At 41.3% G+C, this 26,087-nt stretch overlaps 2 long non-coding RNA genes across 6 annotated transcripts in view; one reads left to right on the forward strand and one right to left on the reverse strand.

Moving 5' to 3' along the window:
* Positions 1–15,218, forward strand: part of LOC119918396 — a 98,690-nt gene extending 83,472 nt beyond the window's left edge. For all 5 annotated transcript variants that reach the window (XR_005447432.1, XR_005447431.1, XR_005447434.1 and 2 more), the window contains one exon: positions 13,960–15,218. This is a non-coding gene — a long non-coding RNA (uncharacterized LOC119918396). The remainder of the gene's footprint in view (positions 1–13,959) is intronic.
* Positions 1–26,087, reverse strand: part of LOC119918398 — a 269,760-nt gene that overhangs the window by 166,378 nt on the left and 77,295 nt on the right. The window lies entirely within an intron of this gene.

The following is a 26,087-nucleotide window of genomic DNA, read 5'->3' on the forward strand; positions in this document are numbered from 1 at the left end:
GGCATAGTGTACAGGAACATCTGCCCTGAGTATTGCCTAGAAGTCCCAAGGTCAAAATGGAAGACACCTCCTAAGGGAGAATGATGAGCTAAGATCTTGTGGGACTTCAAGATCCAGACTGAGAAAGTGGTGATGGCTAACCAACCAGACATTGTGTTGATCGACAAACGGCAGAAGAAGGCTGCATGTGGCAATCCCAAGCGTCAGCAACATCAAGAAGAAGGAACATGAGAAGCTTGAGAAATACCAAGGGCTGAAAGAGGAACTAGAAAAATGTGGAAAGTAAGAGCAACATCGGTGCCAGTGGTAATCGGAGCACTGGGGGCTGTGACCCCCAAACTGGGAGAGTGGGAGAACCCTCAAACATATATATATATATATATATATATATATATATATATATATATATATATATATATATATATATATATATATATATATATATATAATACACAAATAAGAAGCTTATTAGCTTTTCCACTTTAAGGCAAAACCAAGCCAAGAAGTATATGAGAGAAGTCAGTACCAGATCTGATTAGAGAACCTTTTAACTCTTCACCTTTTGGATTGATAAGCTCGCTTTTATGTTTATCCAGTCCCCCCACCTATAGATAAAAAGATCTATTATTTACTTGACACCAGTTTTAATGAGATAGCCCATTTGGGTCTAACAGCCTCTTACGGGGGATCAGATGGATGGGGTAGAGTGTCATCGATGGTAATCAGCACTCTCTAGCTGCTTCCTGTTGCTTGAAAGGGAGGTGTGAGATTTGATGACAGGGTTTAATCACCTGCTTCTCTGACTCTGAGAGGCTGTGGGTTTTAGTTTCCCATCCAAATCTTCAGTTAAATGATCTTGAATATTGTCTCTCATTCTCTCTTGTTCCTCCTTCAGAATCAAATTTAAGCTCATTGTATTGTGGTTTTTTAAATAAATGCCTGTGTTAATGCAAGCAAAAGGTCACTGAGCTCATTCCCGCAATCTGGGATGCTAATGTCTGAAGATGCACAGATTGTGACTACGACTGTATCTGCAGTTTTTGCAAGCATAGACACAGTAACAAACTCATACGCCACCAAAACCGTAAGGACACAATGATACAATGAGATGAAGATAGACACAAAGAGTAGGTTTGTTGGGGGCCAGGGGGCTAAAAGTGTCTGACAGGAAAATCAAAAACTCCAGTTCTTCTGAATTCGCACTGCTTGTCTGTCTCGCTCAGGATTCCAGTGGGACAAGCTTGCTGCTGAGTGTCAGAACCCAGTCAGGGAAAAAAGTCACTCTCTTTCAACACATGAGTGGGTGGCAAGCATGAGTGTGTGTGCGCGTGTATATGTGATATTGTGCGTGTGGCTTTTGTATCGGCACTGCGGTGTGATTTTTGACAGTAATGATGTGGGGCCTTCACAAATTGACAGACGAGGAAGGAGAGGATGAGAACAAGAATGGGAGATGAGGCAAGAGGAAAATGAGAGCGAGAAAGCCTGAGAGAAAAAAATTGTCACACAGTGAAGCAAAAGTGGACAGTAGCAGACTGGTTCTGTAGACTACTTCCTGCTCTGTTTTTCTATGTCCTTTTTGCTATTTCTCTTTTTTTCCTCTTCTTCCTCTCCTCTATCTCTATCCAATCTCGGTCTTTCAATCCAAGGTCCATGTTGTTTAACATAGCAGGTTGGCCCGGTTCAGTCTCACTGAGGAAATGGGGTTAGTTACCTTTACCCTGCATCTGCAGAGAGTCCACCATCCAAATAAAAAACATTGACACAATAACAAATGAGATACACAGCCATCTTATCTTTCCCTTATATTCTACAGGTTTAGAAACTAGAAACACCCATTAATCCATGTAATCTGTTAGGAAAACATTCCATTTTCTTTAAATCCTGGGAAGAGTCTGGAAGGTGCTGCACTGACACTTCCATTGTAGCCAAGGTGGCACGTTTTAATGGTGAATTGCACAATGGAGCCATTGACTTGACTGAGATTAATAGGGGACCCAGGGAAGGCGGTAGTGACTTTACCATAACAATGGCTGCTATCCATCAGTAACGCAGCCCAATTGCATGTTTGTATGAAATAATCCATTACAGGCAACAAAGGGAAAGCCACATGCCGCTCTCAACCCTCAGTGTATCCCTGGGGATCTAAATACTTCCCCTCCTACGCTAACACAGAACATGTCACACACAAGGACAATTGTATGTGCTCCATCGCTATGTCTCACGCAGCAGATTACAGCACTGCATCAGTTGTAACGTCCATAGGTGCAATGGATTTGCTTGTCACAGCGCCTCAGCCTTGTCTATGCACTAAGATGTGCACATATGACCTGTTATGATCATACTTTAGCATTAGGATGAAAAATAGCAACCTTCCTCCAGTGAAAACAGAGCTAAATTGCTCCTTTCCCAATATATTTTTTTGTTGCTTCTCCCACCATCAGGCAGATGCCGCAGCCAGGCTAAAGTACTGTATATGACTAAATGAATTGGGGATTTAAAGGTACATGGATATTCCCTGGAGGATTATGATGTAGGATTATCCACCCGTGGACCGGTTTGGGCAGTAATGGTTTATACACTATGTAACGGGATTAGAAGAATCTGATTAACAGTATAGGGGGTAATAAAATCTGAAACAGTTACAAAACTACAAAAGTAAATGATAAAAAGGCAGAGATTATACTGTATACTGAAAGGAATACTGGGATACTAATTTTATTTAAATTACAGTCGTTTTCTGTCTAATCTGATATGATGAGGAGAAAATAAAACTTTAAGTAGGCAGGAAGATCCATGTGATGTATTTTTTGGATTACATTTTATATAAATATTCTTGCCAGTGCTTCAAGTGGTTGCCAGTTTGTTTACACTGGAGAAGAGGCTTACAGGCAGGAAGCCGTGTGTGTTTACTGGGTTCGGGGGTTGTCTTTTGGAGAGGGTTTCTGTCTGTGAGGTGCCTGGGCTCTGGAGAGCTCTTAATGAGTGCTGATCGCGTTAGGCATGGCATCAGGAGAAAAAGGCGCTTTCGTTGCTATATCCTCACACACAGACCTACATGTGAAATACAGAAGTACAGAAATACATGTACACATGCATTAAAGCATGTTGCAAACATTAACAATGTATGTGCTGATATCTCTGGTAGACAAAAAGCAAAACTCTTCTCGACCTTTGCATCTTCCAAAAAAGCATCAGCTAAATGAAAATACAAATAATTACTTTTTGCGTCTAAGTGAGCATGTATCTAAAAGAGGAATACTGAAGCTTTTATATCCCTACAAATCCCCCCCAATCCTTTTTCCCATGGTCCTTTCTCCTCATATCTCTACCAACCTACTTCTTCAAACAGCTTGTATCTCCCATACCGTCGATCTCTATCTGTGTTCACTTTGCTTCATCTCCCTTCTCATGTGTCTTTCTTGTATTCTTGCCTTTTCTCTCCACCATCTTCTGCTCCCCTTATCTGTCTCCCCCTCTCATTATCAGTCTTTTTCTGTAATCTCTCTGTCTTTCCAATTGTTGCTGTAATTTCACAAATATGAAAAAAAAAACATCAACTCCAGAATATCAGTGGGTTTCTCCCAGTTGTTGCTGGAGCTCCAGAATGCATCTGTTTCACTAAACGCTGGCACCCAAAGTAATTAAAATGTTGCTGGAACAAGTGAAGTCCTTGAACCTCCGCCTCTCTCAATCCTTCTCTCTCCCTGTTGCCATGGTGCTCCAGGCAACCAGTACAATGTGTGGTAAGCCACCCGCCACAACGTTCCATTACAGAATGAGAGCTGCCGCTTTGCACTCTCTCAATTTCTCTCTCACTCCCTCTCTGTTGCTCTTGAGAAAGTGTGTCATGATTTTCTCTCAGTAGCCCCCACCTCCTTGACTTCAAACCTGGCAGCAGAACTTGCTGTGCTTATTTAAGCCCTCGTTCCGAAGACTAACATTGTCTTAACCTTATCACGGCTTAAAGGTTACCTCTGTATGTATGCTTGGAATCGCAATCCAATTAAGTATAAAAATAGAGAAATACACCAGACTGTTTTATGCAGAAAACCCAAGGGCTGTTATACGACCAGCCAGGTCAGTTCCTGTCTGTTTGGATTTACTGGGTTCAGTGTTTTTACAGACAAAATCAGTCTGGTGAGTGAAAAAGCTATAGCATATGATTTACATGACTTTCATTCTCATCAAACCACATATAGAAGCATCTGCATTTGTCATGTTTTAATTTAATTAGCCTCTCCCTTTGATTTCTCACTTATCTGTACAATATGGCCAACAACAGTGCAATGGCCACTTTGGATAGAAATGATCTGACTTTTACTGAACTTTAATCATTGTGAAATTGCCTACTACAATATATACAGTACCTCTGTTACTTTTTAAGAATGCTTTATCACTTTATCCCTCTATTGTCATATCCATCGCTTCCATTTTGACCCTTATAAAACCACTGAGCACTGCTGCAACTGCATGGACTGATGACTTTGCAAAGGTAGCGCCACTAATGAGCTGACATCAGCAGCCCATGAGCATACAGCTACATCAGGAATCCTCTCCCAATACCCATAAGATAAAATACACAGCCATTTACCCCATGACCCACTTTGACCTCAGAACATCTCTCTTTAAACACCCACAAAGCACATGACTCATCATCCTCTCCAAAGCAGCATCTGATTAACTCTATTACCACAGCCATGGTGTGTGTATGGATGTTGGCAATGAGAAAAGCTTTCCACTTCCTCGAGTTAAATTTGGGAGCTCAAGCCAAGCCTGCTTCTGTGGTATTTTATGGCAGAGCTTGGCCTCTTGATCATGGGCTGGGTGCAGCTGAGCAGCCTGCCAAGGGCCCGCTTGCAACGCCCAGAGCTTGGAATCTGCACATGAAGCTGCACTTGGCAGTGTTTAATTGAAAGCAGAAAGCATATTCTCCTGTGAGCTCTCTCAGCTGTCCCCATGGGGTCCATTACCTCAGGATCATCTCTTTTTTCTCTGCAGACTGAATCTAAAACTGAATGTGCAGAGTTAAAATTGAGACACTTTGAGTGATAAAATAAACCATACGGGCCAGTTTGCAGTCAATTATTTTCTTTTTAATGTAATGATGGGGATCTCTTAGGAATTCCATGGTCCCTGTTGGTCCCCTGTTGGTCTGGGGGAGAGTTTAGACAATCAAGTGCCTCTCATATATGTACTGTATCACAAGTTGCCTGGACAAGCTAGAGGCACCATTCCTCAAAGTAGATTGTGTCTCTGTGGTGGTGCGCAGACATTTTTGCCTGTATTCCACCTGGATATCCATTGGGTAATGACATTTTAATCTGTCGTTTGAGAGGTATTACATGTAGCATTTTAACATCAATAAATCATTACAACATTCATTTTGAGAAATTAGTATAATAACTGTGAACAAATGAGAACATTATTGAGAAGACTGGCTGCCGTTGCTGGCCGTTGCACTGTATTTGCATTCCATAAGACAGCAGCTGGATTGCCTAACAGCATGAGACAGAAATAATTTATGGTGTGCAAATAAAATTAGCTGATGAGGGTAGTTTTTGGCTTCTGTCTGTCTTCTTATTTATCAAGTCAAGTTTATTTCTAGAGAGCACATTTAAACACAGCTTAAGCTGAAAGTGCTGCACGAAAGAACATTAGAAAAAGCATCAAAGCAGGTGCACACACACCAACTCCACAGAGAGAGGACAAGCAGCTACATCATCTTTGCAACAACAGATTTGAAGGTAAATGGTATTCATTTCGAGAAATGAAGAGCTACACTTGCCGGCACCAATCTAAATGGCAGCCCATTTAATCACAAGCCTCACTACGCTTTCATGCTGTAGTCAGGTGTGTGTGTATGTGTGTGTGTGTGTGTGTGTAGTGTGTGATGTCAACCAATTTGAAGACGAGGTCAAGGGTTGATGCTGTACAAAGACATAGCTGTCTCATTTTGGTCGGTGTGGCCCTATCGGTCACCTCATGTTTTATTCACCATGCTTGTGGTTCACCTCTCACTTTCCTCCATTTAAATGCCAGTCATTATAGGCACCTTATCTGCAGTCCAGTTTTGCTGTATGCCTAGTTTAAATACATGTGCTCTATTCTTGTTGAAACAGTAATTGAGACAGGAATATTCAGATCATCAAAGTTAAATTGGCATAGTTTTGTGCAAGCTCATTCCCCAAAGTTGGTTACGGTGTACATTACAACATCCAAATGCAAGCCAAATCGTCACATCTGTGTGGATTCTGTAATCATTATTCATTGCAGTAACATGAGCAGATTTTGGAGAATATTACACACCACAATTTCTTGTACATAAAACATTAAGGACTGGTTATCAAAATCCCTGACAGAAAAAAGGCGTTTTATTGCAGAATAGAGTTTACCCCCTGACAAAAAGACTTTATGGCAGTCCTGGTATCCGTATGGGCTGGCGAGATATGAGTCCCAGCGCCTCGTCACCCTACTGCTCCTTCCCCTGGCCCTTTACCGCCCAATCTACTGCGGTCGTAAACCTCAGTCTCCAAATTTACTTTCCTTTTATGAGCCTTTGCCATGTCACGTTATCTGCAAAAAAAAGTTTTAGTGGCTCACTCCCTTTATCTCTTGTGCGCCCCCCCAGTATCTAGCACAAATCAAATATCTGCCTTCCTGAATGCCTGCCCACTCACCCAGCATCTCCCACCTTCCCGTTTTCCACCTCTCTTGGATATGTAAAGAGAGGTATATATTGAGGCACCGCTCTCCATCTGCTCATATAACAATGAGGACACAGTGGTTTCTTGAGCAAAGCCAATGTGCAGTACAATTTTATTTCCTGACAGTCACAGAAAGGACCCCAGACAACATGAGAAAGAAAATACAGAGAAAGAAATACGCAAAGTAAGGTTTCAGTCAGCCTGTAGAACTCACACAGGGGAGTGTTGGCTTAAATGTGTCTGGTCTGCCTTTTTCGCTTAGCTTTTTTTGGGGGGCCTCCAGCTTGCTTTTCCATCGTGTCTCCTTTCTTTTGTGAAATGTTTTCTGCTGTGCTGTGAGACTGTGAATGCATAGGTTATACTGAATAGAACCTCTCCTCTTGGACCGTTCTTACAGATGTAGCTGAGCTTATCTTTAAAGTAAAGAACAACAAAAGGTGCCTCTCACCTCTGTCTCCAATCTGCGAGCCTTAACTCGTATCCAATTCTTCCCACGCGCAGTCACCGCCCAGTCTTAACTTTACCTCCATCACTTAATTCTTCTTTTTTGTATTTTCTAGCTTTCTCTTGGTTTTCTTTGTTTTTCAGCCCATCTTTTGTGGGGAGTGTAACCGCCTCTGCCATAGTTAGGGTCCACGCCTGCAATGACACGTACATCGATTTAATTAGAATAAACAGGTAGGGGAGCTTGCCAGTGACTAATCTTAGTCAGCTTGATTAATGATGTTTGTGTAGCCAGGGTCTGAAATTAGTCAGAGATGTAGTGTGTGGAGGGGTTCTCTCTCTTTCTCTCTGTGTGTGTGTGTATACACACATGTTTGGTTTACTGTAAGTGGTGTGTTTCAAAAATGGGTGCACTCTATTTGAGTGCACAGGGGCAACTCCCCTCCCCAATCACTATACAATCTGTGTGCATCACTGATCTCTAAAAAAACAATCCATGAATCATCATTACTTGTTTTGATAATTATGCACATTCCCTACCAAAACGTAGTAGTAGCTCTCCCAATGCTGCATAAATCCTCCTCTCGGTGTAACAAAAGTGTTGATTTTAGAATAATTATTTCCTGTAGCTTTCTCACCTTTGGTGCTGCAGCCACTGATAGGTGTTGTCTTAGGAAACATTTGTATATATGTGCAAATCAGAAGCTCTTTAGTTTATTACTATTATGAAAATGACACATAATTGCAGTGCAAATATTTTGTTTATTAATTTCTCTGTAGCTTTCAGTGCCATCTTTAACTCTATTTAAGTATATTTATAATGAATAATAAGGTAGCCTGCATATTGTCTTGCAGCTCCTGTTGATAATGATAACACAATATATTAACGCTCAAATTGGAAACAAGGTACTCAATATAGCTGCTGTTTGGAATTAGAATCTCCTATCACAATGGCAGAACATGTCGTTTAACTGGTTTTCATAAATGCAGATGGCGTGGTGGTATGATTCTTGACTATTCTGTCTATGCATTATTTATGACAATATGCACATGCCTTTTTGTGTGTGTGTGTGTGTGTGCATGTATTTGTATGTGCATGGATGTAGTCAGTGTTATTTATGTTAATGCAAGCATATACTGTAATCACATGTAAATGAAGAACATTAATAGGTACTAAATGGGTATACTCTTGCATTGCTGGATGCCTGCACATGTGCTCATCCTCAGCAGTCTGCATATATCTGTTTCTGTGCACTTTTAGTAGCACTCAAATTATCCTCCCAGGACAGTTAATGGAAAAAGAAAGTCAAAGAGAGGACGCTGCATCCAGTCTCCCTCTCTTGTCCTACACACAGATAAGGAGATGCTGTACGCCAGGCTAATGTAAGCCCTCAAGATATACTCACCATTTCCCCCTAATGTTCCACCTATTAGTTATTAATGGAGGAGCTACACACACTGAAAGTGAGCTAGTGAGCCCTGGGATTGGCTGCTGTGTCCCAGCCCAGACTGTGTTTTCACTTTGTAAAGCGGGAGGAACAGATGATATCCCTGATTCTAATCCCTCACGTTCGTACAGCCCTAAAAAAAACACATTTTGTGGCCATGTTTGCTGTTCTCTACAATGCTACATGATGAATACTTTATTCTGTACGCTTCATGTACAGCCTCTCACTCAACCAGCACAACCACCACTCTGGCTTTGTCTCTCTGTCTGTTTCTGTCTCTCTCTCAGTCTCTGTCTCCCTTTAAACAAATGAAAAGAAAAGCAGCCTTGCTGAGTAGGGGCGATTAAAGCTATATGCTTGGGATATGCGGCACAGACCTTTTTGTTTTCTCACCCTGGGAGCACTCCGTCTGTGTACAAAATTGTGAATGAAGGTCAGTCTCAGGCCACGATGGACCTCCATATCACTTTGCCATCTTCTGCCCCGCCCCTCACCCATTGCCTCCTGTCCTAGCCTTACTTCGCTTATCGGCAGCGCTCACACCTGTGGTGGGCTGGCTGCTCTCTCCAGCTCTCGCCAGAGGCCCCAGACAGGATGGCTGCAGATAACCTTTAAATCCAAGAAAAAATATGGTAGGAACAAAGGAGGAGGAGAGCTCTCCATCCACTGCTAGGGATTGTGGGGCCTGCTGGCAGGCGGCCGGACCGGGGATATGCCCAGGTTTAGCTTCATCTCTGAGACGTGGGCCATGGGCCAGCCCCGTAGCTTGACCTGGCAGTAGAAGAAGGGCCAGAAAAAGGGGTCTAGACTCTGTCTTCTGGCTTTTAGAGTGTAGTGTTAGCAATGGTAAGCTCATGTATCATGTGCATTAAGGGTGAGTTGTGAAGATGGGACTGTGTGTTCATCTTTGCTGGCCTTTGTCTGTGGCAGGACGTCCCATTGTTCTGTGTGCAGCACGGAACAATCTCTTTCAACTGACAACAACCACTTAGTCCATTCCTGGCTGAGCAGGAGGGAGATACAAATGGGAGACAAAGAGCGAGAGGAAAGGAAAACAGGAGGTAAGGAATCCAAAGAACAGTTTCTGTTGCCTCTCAGTTTAGAATTACTTGGCTTTTGCGGCAGGAGGTACAGACAGGCCATAATAAATTTTAGGAGAAGGTGACGGCAGCCCCAGGGTGAAATGTCCAATAGAAACAACAGCCAAGTGTGTTTACTTCCTCCACCTCTCGTTCGGCGTCATTATTCATCCTTCTCAGCGTGTGCCTGCCAGCCTCACCACCTCCAAACACAAAAAATGCAGATGCTCTTGAAATTTCAACCAGTGATTTATCAGGCCCTCCAGCAACATCTATACACTACTGTTGTTATTTAATTTGAATGAGACAAATCGATTAGGATGCGTGAAGTACATGTGTAACTGCAGATATGGTAGATGTAAACATTAACCTACTATTCTTTGAAGTTGCAATGTTGTATGTGTTTGTGAAATTAGCATCATAATTGATCCTAGACTGTGAACATCAGGGATACAGACTTCAACAAACAGTGGTGTGGGCAGTGGCTGCATGCCAGAAAATGCTATGGAATATTAATTAATTACAGTCAATCGCAGTTCCTCATGTCTTGTGTCATGATGGTGCTTTTTAATAATCCTTTTAATTAAAAAGCCATCAGAGATTAGCTCCTCAAAAATAATTTATCCACGTGTGCACATGAACTAGCAACCACATTAGGGTCTATTCACATTCATCATACACTCAATGGTTATGCAGGCTTTTGTTGACATGTGTCCCTCTGAAATGTAATGCTAGGGCCTACCTGCCCTTTCCTGCACATTGATCATGGGTGACACAAAAACATTTTTTTTTGGACTGTATAAACAAATGCCTCATAATCAAAGTGAATGTTTAGTTATTTGATGTTTTGTTCTGAAATGATTTGTTTCTCACAAACTAATTAGTATTATCTCCAGAACACTCAAGGTGTTTTCCCTGTGTCCTTACGCCAAGGTTTATAGGTTCTTGAATGAAAATATGACAGCTAATGCTTGCTCATTAGTATTGCAGTATCAATATAGCGAGGGCCAAGTATGTCCCAAAACAGCAGAAAGGAATTGGCGAGAAACCGAGCGGCAACCTCAGTCATGTAACATTAACGTGTACAGTGATGTGAGGCCACAAGGTGATCGTGAATGGCTAATGAGGTCTACGGTGGAACCTTGTAGCAAACTTAATAAGTTGCTCCCAGACTCACCGGGGGCTCAGCGTGCTACCACGCACCGCCGGGGGAGGGATGAAATAATTTGCAAGGAGAGCAAAGATGGCAGCACAGTCTTTGTGTACAAGTGCTAATGAATAGAAAAATACAGCAAACAGAAGAGGGAAAATAAGAGCACCCAAGACTGACAGTACATATGCATGACAGAGTATGATGTGCAGAGATGTAACATAGAAGTTTTTTTTCAGTGCATTCAAGCAAAATACTGCTGCTGCTCCATTTATCAATTAAAGAACAGTTGTTGTGAAAATGTATTTATTTTAGGCATCTAAAGACATACTGATAGATCATTATTCACTCTAGCATTATAGATATACATATGTAGCAAATAGCAATATTTCTGACATCACCTCAGACTTATGCATCCAATCCATGCATGCAATCCATACCTTTGTATTTTTTCCTTTAATTTACATTAAACCAATGAGTTATCTTTTGGGGTCATATATTCTAGGCAGGACTCAGGACAAGCCTCGTTACTCACTACATACATCATCCACTGCCTGTATATAGTCATTGTACCTGAACCTGGCAGCAACTCAAACTTGAAAATGAGTGCCTGAAATGAGCTCCACATTCCACGCAGGCTGATTCTAACAAGGAAACTGGTGAGATAGCGTCCTCCACCCACAGCAACCTACCAGCATAGCCACAGGTGGGAGAGAGTGATAACATGCACCGCTACTTCGATCTGCTACTCTTGGTGAAATGTCTGGGAATGGTTCCTGGATGATCCAAGCCTGCTGACCCAAAGGTGCATGAAATACCTTAACACAGTCAATGACTGTGTAGCTGTTTTTGCAATGAGCCCATAACCATAACAGACACCTGCTATGAGCATCTGAAAAGACTTGCCAGAGCACACATTAAGCAATCCAGATTCGCCTCCATCCCACATGAAGCTAAAAAAAGCATTCTGCTGCACTATCCTGGGCCTAAAATTTAAGTTAATTTTATTTGTTTTGCCCAACATTACCAGGTCACTCTGGCCTTTAGGCCCAGATAACACTTTTCAACCCAGGCCAAGCTTTCTTAAGAAGAGAAGGAACCACTCCAAGATGATGGCACACAAAGAAGAAAAAGAAAATGGGATGTTCTTATGTACTTTAGAAACAAGGGCTTTAGCTGAAGCATATGACCTCTTTGCTTTTAAAACGAACAGACAGCTCAAGTAGACAAACAGGGCACCTAAATCACATACCCACTGACCTGAAGTCAGTGGCAGCAACAATGCTATCTTCAAACACAGTAGATTAAGGGAAATCCCCTCAATAGACAAACTGCTCATGGGAGAGAGTCCTCAGCACCACAGGAGGCTTCTGTTGAGGCACAGATAGACCGCTGGTGTGGATCATCGTGGTGATTCAGGAGAATCGTCAGAAATGCGAATGCTCTGCCATGAGGAGAAAATATCCACTCCCACTTGCCTGATTCATGCTCAGATCCAGCTCAGACACTACTCATCTGAGGGTGTTCTGCCTCTGGACACAATATCATTACTGACCTAGGAGCCTGAACCCACGAATAGAATCTCCCCGCTGTCCGCTGCTCATATGAATTCCAGGAAGCTTTAACCTGTGAGGCACCCAGCTTGTCTGTCACTGGTCTAAAGGCGCCTAAAATCATGGGGTTGGGCCTGGGTGGAGAACTGGGCAGCTGCATAGGGAGGCTTTGTGTCCGACTGGAACATGTGATAGGATTATTTAAACACAAGGAAGAGACTGCATTTGTAGAACTGAGTTGATGTTGGACAAGGTTAGATGCCTAGAGAAGCTAATTCATGATGGATGGATGGCCAGCCACCAAATCATTTAGTCCAGCCTTGTTTATCCTTTGCTGTTTTGTCTCAGATGCTCTTGTTTTTCACACGACTACTCAATTTCCTGGCAATACCAGCACAATGAGGAGGAAAAAAGCGCGTGCCAAATCAATATGAATCCTCACAGGATTAATTTGCAGCTGATCATGTCTCTATCTTGGCAAATGGTCACATAATCTTCCAACTTCCAAATAAACAACCAACATAATTGACTTTGCTGACTTGGCAGGAGCGGAATATATTGGATTATGCTTTGCATATACAGGCTACGTCATTTGAAAGAGGACAGGAGAGTTGTAAAACAGTCAAAACAGCCACAAATAAAACTACAAACAGACGGCGGTTGTCAACCCGTAGTGACCGCTGTTAATGGATACTCTTGTGCACCATTGAGGCTGTTGGTTAATATAAATGAAAGGTGCGTGCTATTGAAAAGGCCATATTTATTCTCATATTTGCTTAGTGAACCAAGCAACTGCAGACAGGCCTCCATCAATATCACTTTGCCCCACCCGCCAGGCTCCGCTATCTTCTTATTGGATGTTAACGATGTCTACACCTGCGCCTGTGGTGGCAGACCCCCGCTTTGGACCGCTGCCATCGCTCATGATGGTGCTGGCTCACAGGCCGGGACGCAACTGGCAGGCCAAACCAGCCGGCATCTGTTGGGGGTCGGCTGGGCCATGGCTCTGAAGAGCCCGGCTGCCTGCAGCGATTTATTACTGGACACAAGTCGTTTCTTTTCCCCCGCATCTCTCCCTCCACCCAGGAACTCCATTGTACAGGCTGAGTGGAGGCTTAATCAGAGCTGACATGCTGAGTGTCCTTGGGTGGACTGACATAGCTATTGCAGGTGTGTGTGTGTGTGTGTGTGTGTGTGTGTGTAGGTTGTCTGGAGGCAGAGAGAGACGCGTCCTGTATTATAAGCAGCAAAGTGAAAGGATACAGCAACAAATGTCTTTATGCTATCCTCGCAACGTTCCTTGACTTGTCCAGGAATACAGCAAGTTGGGCAATGACAGGGAGATTACGCAATGCAAGTGAGGCAGCTTTTGGTGTCTGTGTTTGTGTGAATAACCCAAGTATGTGCCCATATATATATATATATATATATATATATGTATGGAAACGTGTTTACACCTGAAAGCCAAATAAACATAAATGCATGCATTTCATTGATAGCTGAGCTCTGCCTCTGAGTGTTTTTTGATTCTGAATCGGTTGTTGTTGTGGTCTCTCTCTCTCTCTCCCTCTCTACTAGGTGTGAGAGAATAACACACTGCAGCAACGAGAATACGTCTGGGACATCTTCTAACATCTGCCTGCATTTCTCTGACCTTCCCCTCAGTGCTCTAGGACTAGGACTTTCTCTCTTTCTCCACGTCTCCCTTTGCTTCTCTCTTTCTCTCCTTCAATGGACAGAGTTTGATGTTCTATCAGGTATCCCTTCAAAATCATTCTAAAAATGTATTTTCAATCAAATTCCTAAATTTTTTTCCATCCAATTTAATCTTCAAATCATGCTTGTTATTGTCAAACAAATGTGAAAAGTATGATTCTTTTCAGGAAACTTTAATCCGCTCACATCAGCATGGAATATTATGAAACATGAATCTACATGAGTTTTGTGTCTTATGACAGTGGTCCCTGAGGAGGTGCTACATGAGTACAAGGTGTAGGGATTGCTGTGGTGTCCCATGCATTTGCTGTACACTCTGAATAAGTGCTGCATCTGGCATAAAAGTCAAGCACGGTGAATGTGGGCACTGTACTCTGACAAGGGTGTGCCCCTTATCACCTTTCATGTTTGCATGTTTATGCACAAGATATCAAAATGCTGCAGAGGTCTGGATAGTCCAGTTGGATGACATTATGGTGGCATCTCTCTTGTTTGCTGATGATGTTGTCCGTCTGGCTTTGTCAGATCGTCACCTCTAATATGCACTGGAGGGGCTTACAGGTTGAGTGTGATGCCGTCAGAAATAGTAGACCATGAGACATTTTTTCTCATCTGAAAAATGTAGATTACTTAGTCCATGTCAAAGGGAAGCGGCCACTCTGAAACAACTATGACCAACCTTTTCAATACTTCAGGCCAATGTTCAGACCATGAATCTTTTTGTAGCTCTAATGGCACATATGTAATAAGCAAGCACTACATTTTATATGCCGCCCAAGCAACAAACGTTTGGACACCAAATGGTTCTGTTCTACCCTTTTTACAGACTTGAAGTGTAGCTGACTTGGAAATGGATGGGCAAGAAAATGATCTCACTGTAGATTTAAGATTTTCTTCACTTTATTTCATCTTATTTGAATTCTGAACACTTTTTCTTTTATGGCGGTACCTTATTTTCTGAATTCTAATTTTACTTCCATTTGTAGACTTTTTCAGTCCATCAACAACATCAGGTTATCTCCTTTTCATTGCTTGTCTTCCTGTTTTTCCTGCCAACTTCCACAGATGTACTTTTTTTTTTACTATTTGTTTCTCCCTTTTATTAAAGTCTTTTCATTGTTGCCTTTGCTTCCCCAACATATGTTTCTCCCAAGTGCCCCTGTGCTCACTCAAGTATTTTGCTGATGTTGCATGTGTTTCCTACCAATATTGGGCATAGCTATCAGCACAACTTGATCTTTTGTTTCTAACCAAGATCTCCAAGATGTGTCAATGTTACACAATATACAGTATTTCTGTGGAGAATATTGATAAACACTTCCTGACTGCTGCTTTGAAATTTCATGTTTCTTCAAAAAAAATTCCAAATGACCAGAGCACATTAGTTTTCTAAGGGGTGGCTTCATTAAGATGGATCAGCTTTCACTGGAAGTTCATTCCTTAGGGTCGTTACTTACTAACTAACTCTGAGCATGAAGGAAGGAGGGAAGAAGTGACTGAGAGATAGTGACAGGGGAGTGGGTGGGTGGTTCTGAGATTTTGCCACATCATCCCCCTGGTTGTTAGTTGCATGTTCTTGCTGTAATGAGGCAGCTGAAACCTCAGTGGCCGTTAAAGACCACAATTAACATGTGTGAGCATGCTGGTCCTGACGAGACGGGTGTCAAACTGAGAGACGCTAATTGGCTCTCTGGCGTAATAGAACCACCATCCTGCAAGCAAATGGAGAAACACATACAGAGTGACACTGACAATAATGCACACAGTCACAAACTATAGTCAAAGACGTATAACATCTCAGAATTGGAATTAAACTGTGTCCCTGAATTGGAGAATTGAATGGTCATAGTGATTCTATGTATGGATGTGCATTTGTGTGCACCTAGGATGCTCCCTCAACCACCTCCACTCATATACATGGCACCAGGCAATCCTTCATTAATTAGAATGAATGCATCACCAAGATGAATAAAGTGATAATGAAGTTAAAGGGATAGTTTTGGTATTTTAAAGTGAGGTTTGAGGTATTTATCCATAGTCCATACTTACAGAAGACGGCGGTCAGTGCACCTCAAGTTTGGAGAAGCAGACAGAAGTCCTGGTAGGGAAGCAGAGCAATGCACTACTGTGGGCAGGGGCAGCAAAAAAACTTAATTAGCCACATAAAAATGGTGAAAATCTTTGGTGTGACATGAAACTAGTTGCTTCAGGTTAATGTGACATTCCTTTAAGCCCATGAAGAGAGACCTTGTGCTTATCATGGATGTTTGCACTTGATTTTCTGTCTTTTTTTTTTTTAGCTGAAATATATTCTGATCGTGTTTTCACCGCTTTTGGAAAGTCTCCAGTTTGAGTTTCAGAGCAGGGAAGTGCAGGGAGAGTCTGGGGTAAACAGACCTGACTGTTTTTTTTCATGTGTGTTTTCATTTGGATTTTAATGTTATCCTTTTGTCAAATGTTTTTCTGTTCTCAGCCATGCCATAATGTCAGGCTTTCGAATTACTGGTTCATACTGGAGGATTCTATGGACAAGGCAGTCATTTTGTAAATACAGTATCTGTGCACGCAGATTGGGCTTACCGTGTGTGTGTGTGTGTGTGTGTGCTTGCAATCCTGTTTGTGGGTGTGAAGCAAAGGCAGAGCTGCAGTAAATACAGTATCTGTGTATGGTGTGCATGTGTGTGTGCTGTGTATCTATAAAAGAGACAGATGGCATGGTAAAGAGAGCTGGTGAAATGAAAAGTGGCCTATAAAATGTTTCAGTCATCCATTTCTTAAATGTTGCATGCTTTGATGCCTCATCCCAAAAAAGACAAGCAGTTTCCACGGAAATTCAACATTTACTTTTATGGAACCCATTACAAGTCGATACATTTTTGTGACTTAGCAAGGCAATAACTTGTCTTCTAAGATGTGCTGCTGTGTGATGTATTGTTTTATTTCCTATTCTCTCTTGCTTTTGTATTATCAGCACCCAACAAGTTTGCACTTATCTGATCCTTACTCTCCTTCACATTTATCTCCTCTCATTCTCTCCTGCGTTTCCTCCCAAAGCTGGGTGACCTCTCTCGTACTTCTCTGTCTCTGTGGAGTTTTAAACAGATAGCTAAGGAAAAGTTTAGCATGCCTTTAAGGGATAATTATCAAACAGTAAAACTCCCACACAGCACTCGCTGGGTAATTACATTTCCCCCACATCTCCTCTTTTTTTCCTGAAATGAAACCATCAGTTTTTAAAGCTTTGACAATCGACGATTCCCCGGCGTGCTAGCCCCTGAGACTTCTGAATAAAAACTGTAAGAAAACTGTGGAAAGTGTTGCCCATTATGCTGCCGCTTAAAGGTTTTCTTCCGCTCGCACATTTTGTTTTTCTTTGTGTTTCTCTCTCCCTCTCGCACTCTTCTCTCGCTTGGTCTCACATTCACACAAACAACAGCACAGTCCATTTGCATTCTGGGCAATTACATTCAATTTGTAAACCGGCGCTGAACTTTAGTAGAATTAGATTTTGCTAACAGGCCTAATGACATTTAATGGAGCATGATTTATTCATTTCTCCTTTCATCAGGTCAAGATATGCCACAACTGGGAATTGAATAATAGCAGATGTTTTTGTTTGCAGTATTTTCCCTGCTGTCAAATCCTCACTCTGTTGTTGCTGAACCAGCAAACCTGTTACCAAGATGGTGCCCAGGCCCAGGCCCCTGATAACCTTCTATTGCTTATTGATGTAACAATCCAATATTCAAAAATGAATTCACCGCAACAATAATCTTATGCTTAGGCATCTAATATGACATTGAAGCCTTGAGGGAAAGACTTTTTCTGCCAGTCAAAGCTTCAAATTATTTCTTACATCTGTTCTATAGCCAAGATCAAGAGAGGCAATTGCATGTTACACTGTATGTAACTTTCAGATCTACTTACGGTTATGCACAGCTTTCTTTGTTATGCTTACTTTTGGTATCATTTTGATCCATTCAGCACATGCCTGTCCTTTTAAAGAAAACAAAGTTATTTGAATTTTAAAAAATTGTGTGGCAGGCTCTCAGTGTGTCATTATTCATATGTATTGTGATCTATCATTCTCTCTGAAGATGTTTTCTCTTTCACACACTGTCATATTGTCTTTGTCCTTACGGAATTGTTCTATTACTCTTGCAAAGACAACTGCTAGACTCTGCTGGCTACACGTATATTAATCTCTACATCCCAATACTGCTTCCTTAAGCACATTTTTCCTCTGGGGGAGAAGGCGACTAGACAAACAAAAATAAAGTGTTTGTTTAAAAAAAAGAAAGAAAATACAATAAAAAATAACAGATTGACAATGGAGCAGGCTGACAGAGTGGAATGAAACAACGTAATGATCAGGATGGGGACAGCTTGGCTACCAACAAGTGCCAGCCTGCTCGCCTGCCAGGCCAGTCAGCACCCAAATGCATTCAAATGATATTCAAGCATCTGTCTTTGAGATTTTCCAACACAAATCAAGTATATTAAAGATGGATACTTCCTCTGTTGCTTTGTGAATCGTTCCCCCCCCACACACATACACACATATTCTCTTTCACTGGTGTTTTGTGTACATGTTTCAATTTGGTGAAGCAGCTTTCTCTCTGAAACAATAGACTCTTTCAGATATGTTAATTTCTTCTAGCAGCATCCCTGCTCCCCCAGCACCCTCCTTCATTTTCCAAGGTGTTCTTATTTAGGGAGATGATAGTGCCTTGGGACATAGTCAGGCAGGTTGGGAGACAGACAGAACAGGTGCTTCTCTTTCCTCCCTCTATCTTTGTTTCTTACTATCTACCTAAAATGAGTGAAGTTCCTCCCCACACATCATCACAGCACCTGTCCTTGTCAGGACATCTAGATGACGAATAGGAATCAGGTTGTGTCTGCAGTCTGCTATCTCTATTGTGTTTTCTGGCTGTTGGTGGAACTGTGCTTATCAGATCCGAGAACAGTACCTGACCGACATCTCAGCGGCAGTCCAGAATGCATATTTATAGCCGTTATGGCAGGAAGTACAGCCTGGAATGGTTAAAAAAAATGGTACACTTACTTGAAGGAGACATATCTTCTATATGTTATGTGTTCTAGCCTGTCACTTTTACTGATTGAAATTTCAAACTTGTTTCTTTTTATTCATGGAGCTTTACACAGATAACTTTGAGATTCATACTTTCTATATCCATTCCTTCCTCATACACTCTTGACTTCTTCAATTGAAGTTTCCATATTTCCTCTTTCTCTTTACACCCACACGTACATGCACACCCTTAGTGCACATACATTAATTCACTTCAGACTTTATCCCTGTAGCCCCTCATGCAGCAGTGCAGAACATTCATCTACATTGATCAAGGCAGTCTATCTGCACCACTGTTCGTCCTTCTCCCCTCATGCTGCTTAATGAACTTGCTGGGACTTATTGTAGCTGAACAGACACCTATGCTCATACCAATGAGCCACTGTAGGCCCCGCTGCCATCAACTTTTGATGTAGTTACCCCCAGATACGTGCAGGTAAAGTCCTTCAGGTTGAGGATTGAGGGTCTTAAGGTGCCATGATTGGCAGACGAATTTAAAGCTGCTCGTTAAGCCCACATCAGTGTGATTGGGACAGTTTAGCTTCGCTCCATTCTGCGGGATTCAGCAGACCTCCGTGGAGGGAATGCTTGATCGTGACTAAACTATTTTATCTCCACCTTTCTCTACCTGATTGTCTTAATGTTTGAAATAGAGATGTCATCACAGACAGACTGTGGGTTGTAGGTATGGAGAACACCTGTCTCCTCCACCTATGTTCCCATCAAGACAAACTTGTGCACCTCAATACTTGTAGAGTATTCATGCAATATGTGAAGGGCGGTATGACAATATACTGTAGATCATGTGACTAGAACTGAAACAACTGATGAGTTTGTCGACTGCTTTACGACAGTATTGGAGTAACTTAACTTTACTTCAGACTCATTTTTCCCTGTTAAGTTCTTAAAGGTTTCCTGCAAAGAACTATAGCTGTGTCTCAATTAGGATTCTTCCATTAGTAAACTAACATGTAGTACACTGTGTACACTATGTACTTACTTGTGCAGTGCATGAATTTCAGGGTAATGTTATCTCACATCAAACACGGCCTTTGTTCAATTAAACAAAATGACGATGGCAGTCTTCTTCCTTGTTTTTTCTTCTTATTCTTGGCAAATTGACCCTTTGCTAAGCAACAACCCCCTTAGTTACTGTTGCTAAGTCTGTTAAACTGTCTGACCCATCGGACTTATCACAGCGCTGCCACTGTCTATAACTGCACTCTCTGAAGAAATCTTGTCTAATTTTTTGAAAAAAGTCTGAGAGGAGACATTTATACATTTGAAGGTTGTATTCAGGCTGTCAAACTGTGTGAAACGCATAAAGACAGAAGCTAAAGCCTACAGATCAGAGTAAAAGTGAACCACCGCATCACCTGACGAATGAGACAAAGGACAATGATATTAAGAATCAACACTATTCCTGTAAAGCTGGTTAGGTCTCTTCACTATTACAATCATTAAAAAGCAAAAAGATTGATTCATTCAGGAGTAAGTTAAGTTAGGTAGCATTAGCTAACAAACATTACATTAGAAACAATCCACAGTCTACATTTTCTGGATTTGTTTTAGGTTTTGGAAAGGGAATAAATCGTACTTCTCCTTTTAACCTCTCTGGGTAGCGACTGTAACTATTACAAGTGCTCCAGGAACAGCGTTTGACCAGATCTTGTAAAAATACAGTAAAAAAAAAAAGCTAGAAAATGACGCCTTTTGCATACGAGTCTATGGAGCTCAGCCATGAAAGTGTAGGACCTCAGTTAGAGCAAGTCCTATACTGCGCTGTGATTGGCCAGCTGCGTATACAGGACGTGGCTTAGCGAAGGATCAATTGTAACTGGGCTGATAATTATCACAACTGTTGAGGGTGACAGTGTCCAAAGTTCCACACTCAACTTTTTGACTGTCATCGACAGGGCTGGGAATTAACACCCGCCAAGCCCCAAATGCAGGTAGATTTTCCGTTTGGCGACAAAATGTTGGAAGACTTTCTGCCACATTGGTGAGTAAATGTATTTGGCATGATATCACCATATCTATTTGACCTAGCAGCAGACCGGCTTTTTTATTTGTTATGTGTCCCTTGCCCCTTCTAACAAGGGAACTAAAATCGTGAAACACACGGATTAAAAGGGGTGTTCATTGGTTGTTTATGTTCATGTCATGTTACTTGTGTTTGTTTGGGTTACCAAATGAAAGGAGGCTGAAGCAGAACATAAAAGGTCAGTCCAGTCTAGTGTTTGATACACTGTGAGATCTTATGGTCCAACTGTCCTTCCCAGAGATCAAGGAGCGTGATCCATAGACTGGTTTAAAAAAAAAAAAATGTTGATCCCACAAAAGCTGTGATGCTGTGGCACCAGGACTCAGAAACGGAGGCCAGACTTCTGGACCGTGCAAAGAGGGGTATTGTAGAAAGTGGGTAGGATGAGGAAGTTTAAGTTGAATGATAAAGCATGATTAAGAGTAAGCAGTGATGAGATCTAAGTTGAATGATAAAAACATCTTGTAAGTTTAGAAAACAATTTACTGTTATGTCTTACATAGCATTACATTTAATAGCAATAATGTAATTTAGCTTAAAATTTCACTCTGACCTTATCTCAAATGTATATGTCACAAAAAGGCAATTTATTATTTTGGCCAGTAAACAATATGCTTGGCCGGTGGATTTCTTTTGTCTGCCAGTCCCCTTGGCAGGTGAGCCAAAAAATTAATTTCCACCCCTGGTTATGGGTACACCATCCAGGTACTGATTGCATTTATGCCATAGCAAGTTATAAGTATAGAAGATACAAATTGAGACACAGCATATGTTACTGTAACCTAATTATAGCGAAAATATAGACAAAGTTCTGAGACTGTTATTTTTGTAAGCTTAATTAGTATGTATTGGGTTTAGAGGAATTTTCATCAATGAGTTAATGAACCTTTTGTTTGTTTTTACCTTTTTAATTCATCCAAATGACCCAAAACAGCAATTTCAATGTGAATATTTCACCTAGAAACAGTTTCTCAATTAAATTCCTGTCCCAATATACTGAATATTGCTCTTTCAATATGAAATAACATATTCAGAGACAGAAGGTTTTATTGATTTTTTCCCACCCCTAGAGCCCAGCCACCTTACCTGAATCAAATGCCAGTGACCTTCATCTACATCAGTCAAAGCCAACAGGAGGCGATGTGTCTAATTGAGGAAGGTGAATGAGACTCATAGCACCTCATCACTATGCCAGTGACATAATTACAACACATCTCCATTGCTCCCAAGGCAGTGACAGTGACCATTCACTCGAGTTATGCAGTTGTCAGACCGCTTAATCTGTGGCCTTACCTAAGCATTCGTTATCTCTGACATATTGCAATTAGCTGTGTCTACCGCGATGATATTGATCATGCCTGCAGATGGAGGAGGGCTGACGCTTATCCACCTGCACACACAAACAAACTGTAGACATGCACACATGTGCGCCAAGACACAAATAACACACACAAACTCTGCTGTCATTCTATGGGCAGTAACTGCACTGAATGAGGGGTCTTTCTTTCTTTCTCTGTCTGCCTTTCCATTTATATCTCCATCCAAAACCACCTCATCCATCCATTTCTGACCTCCCTCCCCTCTGTCTTCTTTTTGTTGCTTTCCTTTCTTAGTCAAAATGCTATAAGCCCAGCACCATGGTGTTGGTGAAAAGCACTTAATAACTTTGGCAAATTAAATTTTTTACATGTGTGTGTGCACATGCATCTCGTTTAGTGGCGTGTGTGTGTGAGCAAATTTTGGTATGGTGGGGGGGGGAGTTAAAAGAGAGGAAGATTCACCCAGTTCCTTTTCCATTATCGCCTCATTATAAAACTGTGGGGTTCTCTGAGTGCACGGATGAACTGCGGCGAGTATTCCCTTTGAAAATGGAACTAATGCCCTGACTCAGACTACAAATTACTCTGCAGATTTTCATTACTGCTGCCTAGCAGCCAGTTTTGAACCAGTGACCTCTGGCCTATTGGACGAGTTCATGTTCCTGTCTTGTTTCAAGATGCTCTGACATTTGATACCTGCAGGAAAAAGTAGACAATCTCTGAACAGTCCAGTTAGGATACAACTCTGTACGTATAGTTTTATAGTCTGCTCTTTCAAAATTCAATCAATGTATGTTTTCATCTGCAACTGTCATTCACTCACTTATTCACTTACTCACACATTGTTAATTTGGCCACAGTGTGGGCAAGATAGTGAATATTTATATTATAGTCTTGATAGTTTTGCTGGATGTAGAAGCACTTTTTGCATTTGTATCTCCAACCACACTATCACAATTATTATTTCATAGGTGTATATGCGTATTTATATTAGTGTTGTCAAAAATATGATTTTTTGATACATATCGATTCTGGTGTTAATACTCATTTTCAATACTAAAAATGCGCTTCTCTTCTGTTCTCACGACAGCGAGTTGACACACATCGGTACAGTGCAGTCACTGTGGTTGAATCGCGTAATTTTTTTTCCTGCCATAGTTTTGAGAAGTTCCGCCCTGCTGTGCTGTGATTGGCTTGTTCTTCTCACTTTTGATTGTATGCTGGCACATGGTACAAGCAAGACCATATGCAAGCGATGGTACAAAGCAGTGCAGAGCTAATAAAAGGCACACAACCAGTTGAACAAAGCATCCAAAGGACCGCCTCTCCAACCTTTATATGGAGACGTCTTCCCTTTTAACATCACTGAAGTATTAAACATGATGACCCGGTAAACCATTGTTGGTAAGGTAGTTGTCGTGTTGTTGGCCCAACAGACATTTGTAATTCTCAAAACTAATCTTATCCCCCCCTCCGAGCTATCCGCATAGCTGTCAACATTGGAATTTGAAAATAATGGAAATAATAAGGGGACAACGCAATGAAAGATGTTCTTATATATTCTTTATAACTTTTCTAACATTTTATTAATTAAATCCTCAAGCAAGAAACACAGTCTACATAGGTCTCTAATGTGTTAATGCTAAGTACTAACTTGTCAATAATCATCAGAAGAATTACTGTAGGTTATAATTTTTTCAATTTGCACGTATTTTGAGGGCAATATGCAAGTGCAGTGCATCATCCAACTCCTCCTCCTCACTGGTACAGCTAATATTCTACATACTGCCACCAAATAGGGATAAAATAAGGGAAATATAAGGGGAAAGATTTAAACAGGATGACACTGTGATAGAACAGTAAAATAGAGGATAATCCCTGGAAAAACAGGAGGGTTGAAAAAACATTATTTAAGATAATTTCAGCACACACAAAGAAACAGATTTAGGATAATAAAACAAATGAAGATACCTGTTTGTGCAAAAGAACGCCTCAAATATGTTGTACAGTTTAATCGTGAATCATATTATTAATAGGCTACTTGCATGCAGTGCAATTTTTCTCTTAAATAAGATAAACAGGAGGACAAATTATATTTAAATTGATGCAGTTTTTAATACAAATACATCATGTAGCATATTGTTATCACATGTTCGTTGCCTTATTGAGCCAAACACTGTGCCCTAGCATGTGCATGTGATGCGCTGCTTGTAAAAATGTTATGGAAAATATAACACTCTTTTATTAAGTAAATCTTTCAGTGTGCTGCTTATGTCATTTACAACAAGTCATATTTCTTGAAACTCATCGGCAGCCTTGTTAAGTGAGTGGACGTTTGTATAGCCTAAATAAATGTTTAAACACAACTGGAATGCATTTAGTTTACTCTCTTTTAAATGAGGAATCCAAATTAGTACCTGGGTCAAGCTACAAGAACTCTGGTGCCGCCTTTCCTCCAGTGCACAAGCGTTGCATGAAAGTGTGTTTTTTACCCACCAAACTACATGCTTCAGCTTCACCAAAAGGAATGTCAGTGTCACACTGACTTAAATTTTGTTTTACAGCTTTTCTGTCAGAATTTGCTGTCCTTTTCTTCATGCAGCCAGTATATATTAATTAATGGGGCGTTTCACTGACCATTTATAGGCAACTATGGGTGTTTAAGGGGTCGGACATGGAGCTCCCTCACATGCGCCACATTTCAAGTTGATTGTGATGTAAAGGGAACATTGCTTACAAGTAGGGCTGAAACGATTCATCGATATAATCGATTAAAAAATGAATCGACACAAATTCTTTGCAATGCTTCGTTTAATCCATGTAACTTTACAGCACAGTGTTTCACGGGACATATATTACTGTCGCACATCGCACTTACGCTGTGAACACGATGATTATAATGGAGCTGTTTGCAAAGTGGAGGAAGAGAGAGAAAATAGCAAGAAGAAAGTGTCCAAAGTATGGGATTATTCAAGCTAAAGAAAACAACAACTCTGTAATGTCACCGTTCGTCCACCGTAAAACGAAACTTATGTTGCCTCCGCAACAGCACAATGGCACCTGATCAGAAAGCACCGGTGTTCTGCCAGTGGACCACAGACAAGGTAACAGTAACAGCAACTTTAGTATTTAACTGAAATCATGATTGATTGTTGAGTTGAAGGCTAGCCAAAGTAAGCTGCAGACCTCAGCTGAAAATGTACACATGTGCGTTTGTTGTTCTGTTCCTTGAGTTGTTGTTGTTTTTATTTTTTTTAAACCTGTCCTGCCCAGCAGCCTGGTATGAGTATGGACCTGGATACCATATTGTGCCAGACAGATTTTACTTTAACTAGAGAGTATTAATATACTCCTTTTGTCTGTTTTATTATTTATTTAATTATGTATTGATTAGTCACCGGGCCGGACAGGGGGCAGACACAGGGATGGGGGCGCACAAACAGACAGCACAGAGAAAGGACAAGACCTGCAAGAGAAGGGGGATGGAAGGTGGGGACAACAGGGAAAGCAGAGGGAAACACCAATTGCAGAA

Source organism: Micropterus salmoides, unplaced genomic scaffold (genome assembly GCF_014851395.1).
Source record: "Micropterus salmoides isolate LMB-PRFRI ecotype aquatic unplaced genomic scaffold, ASM1485139v1 Ms_hic_scaffold_23, whole genome shotgun sequence".
Taxonomy (NCBI): Eukaryota; Metazoa; Chordata; class Actinopteri; order Centrarchiformes; family Centrarchidae; genus Micropterus; species Micropterus salmoides.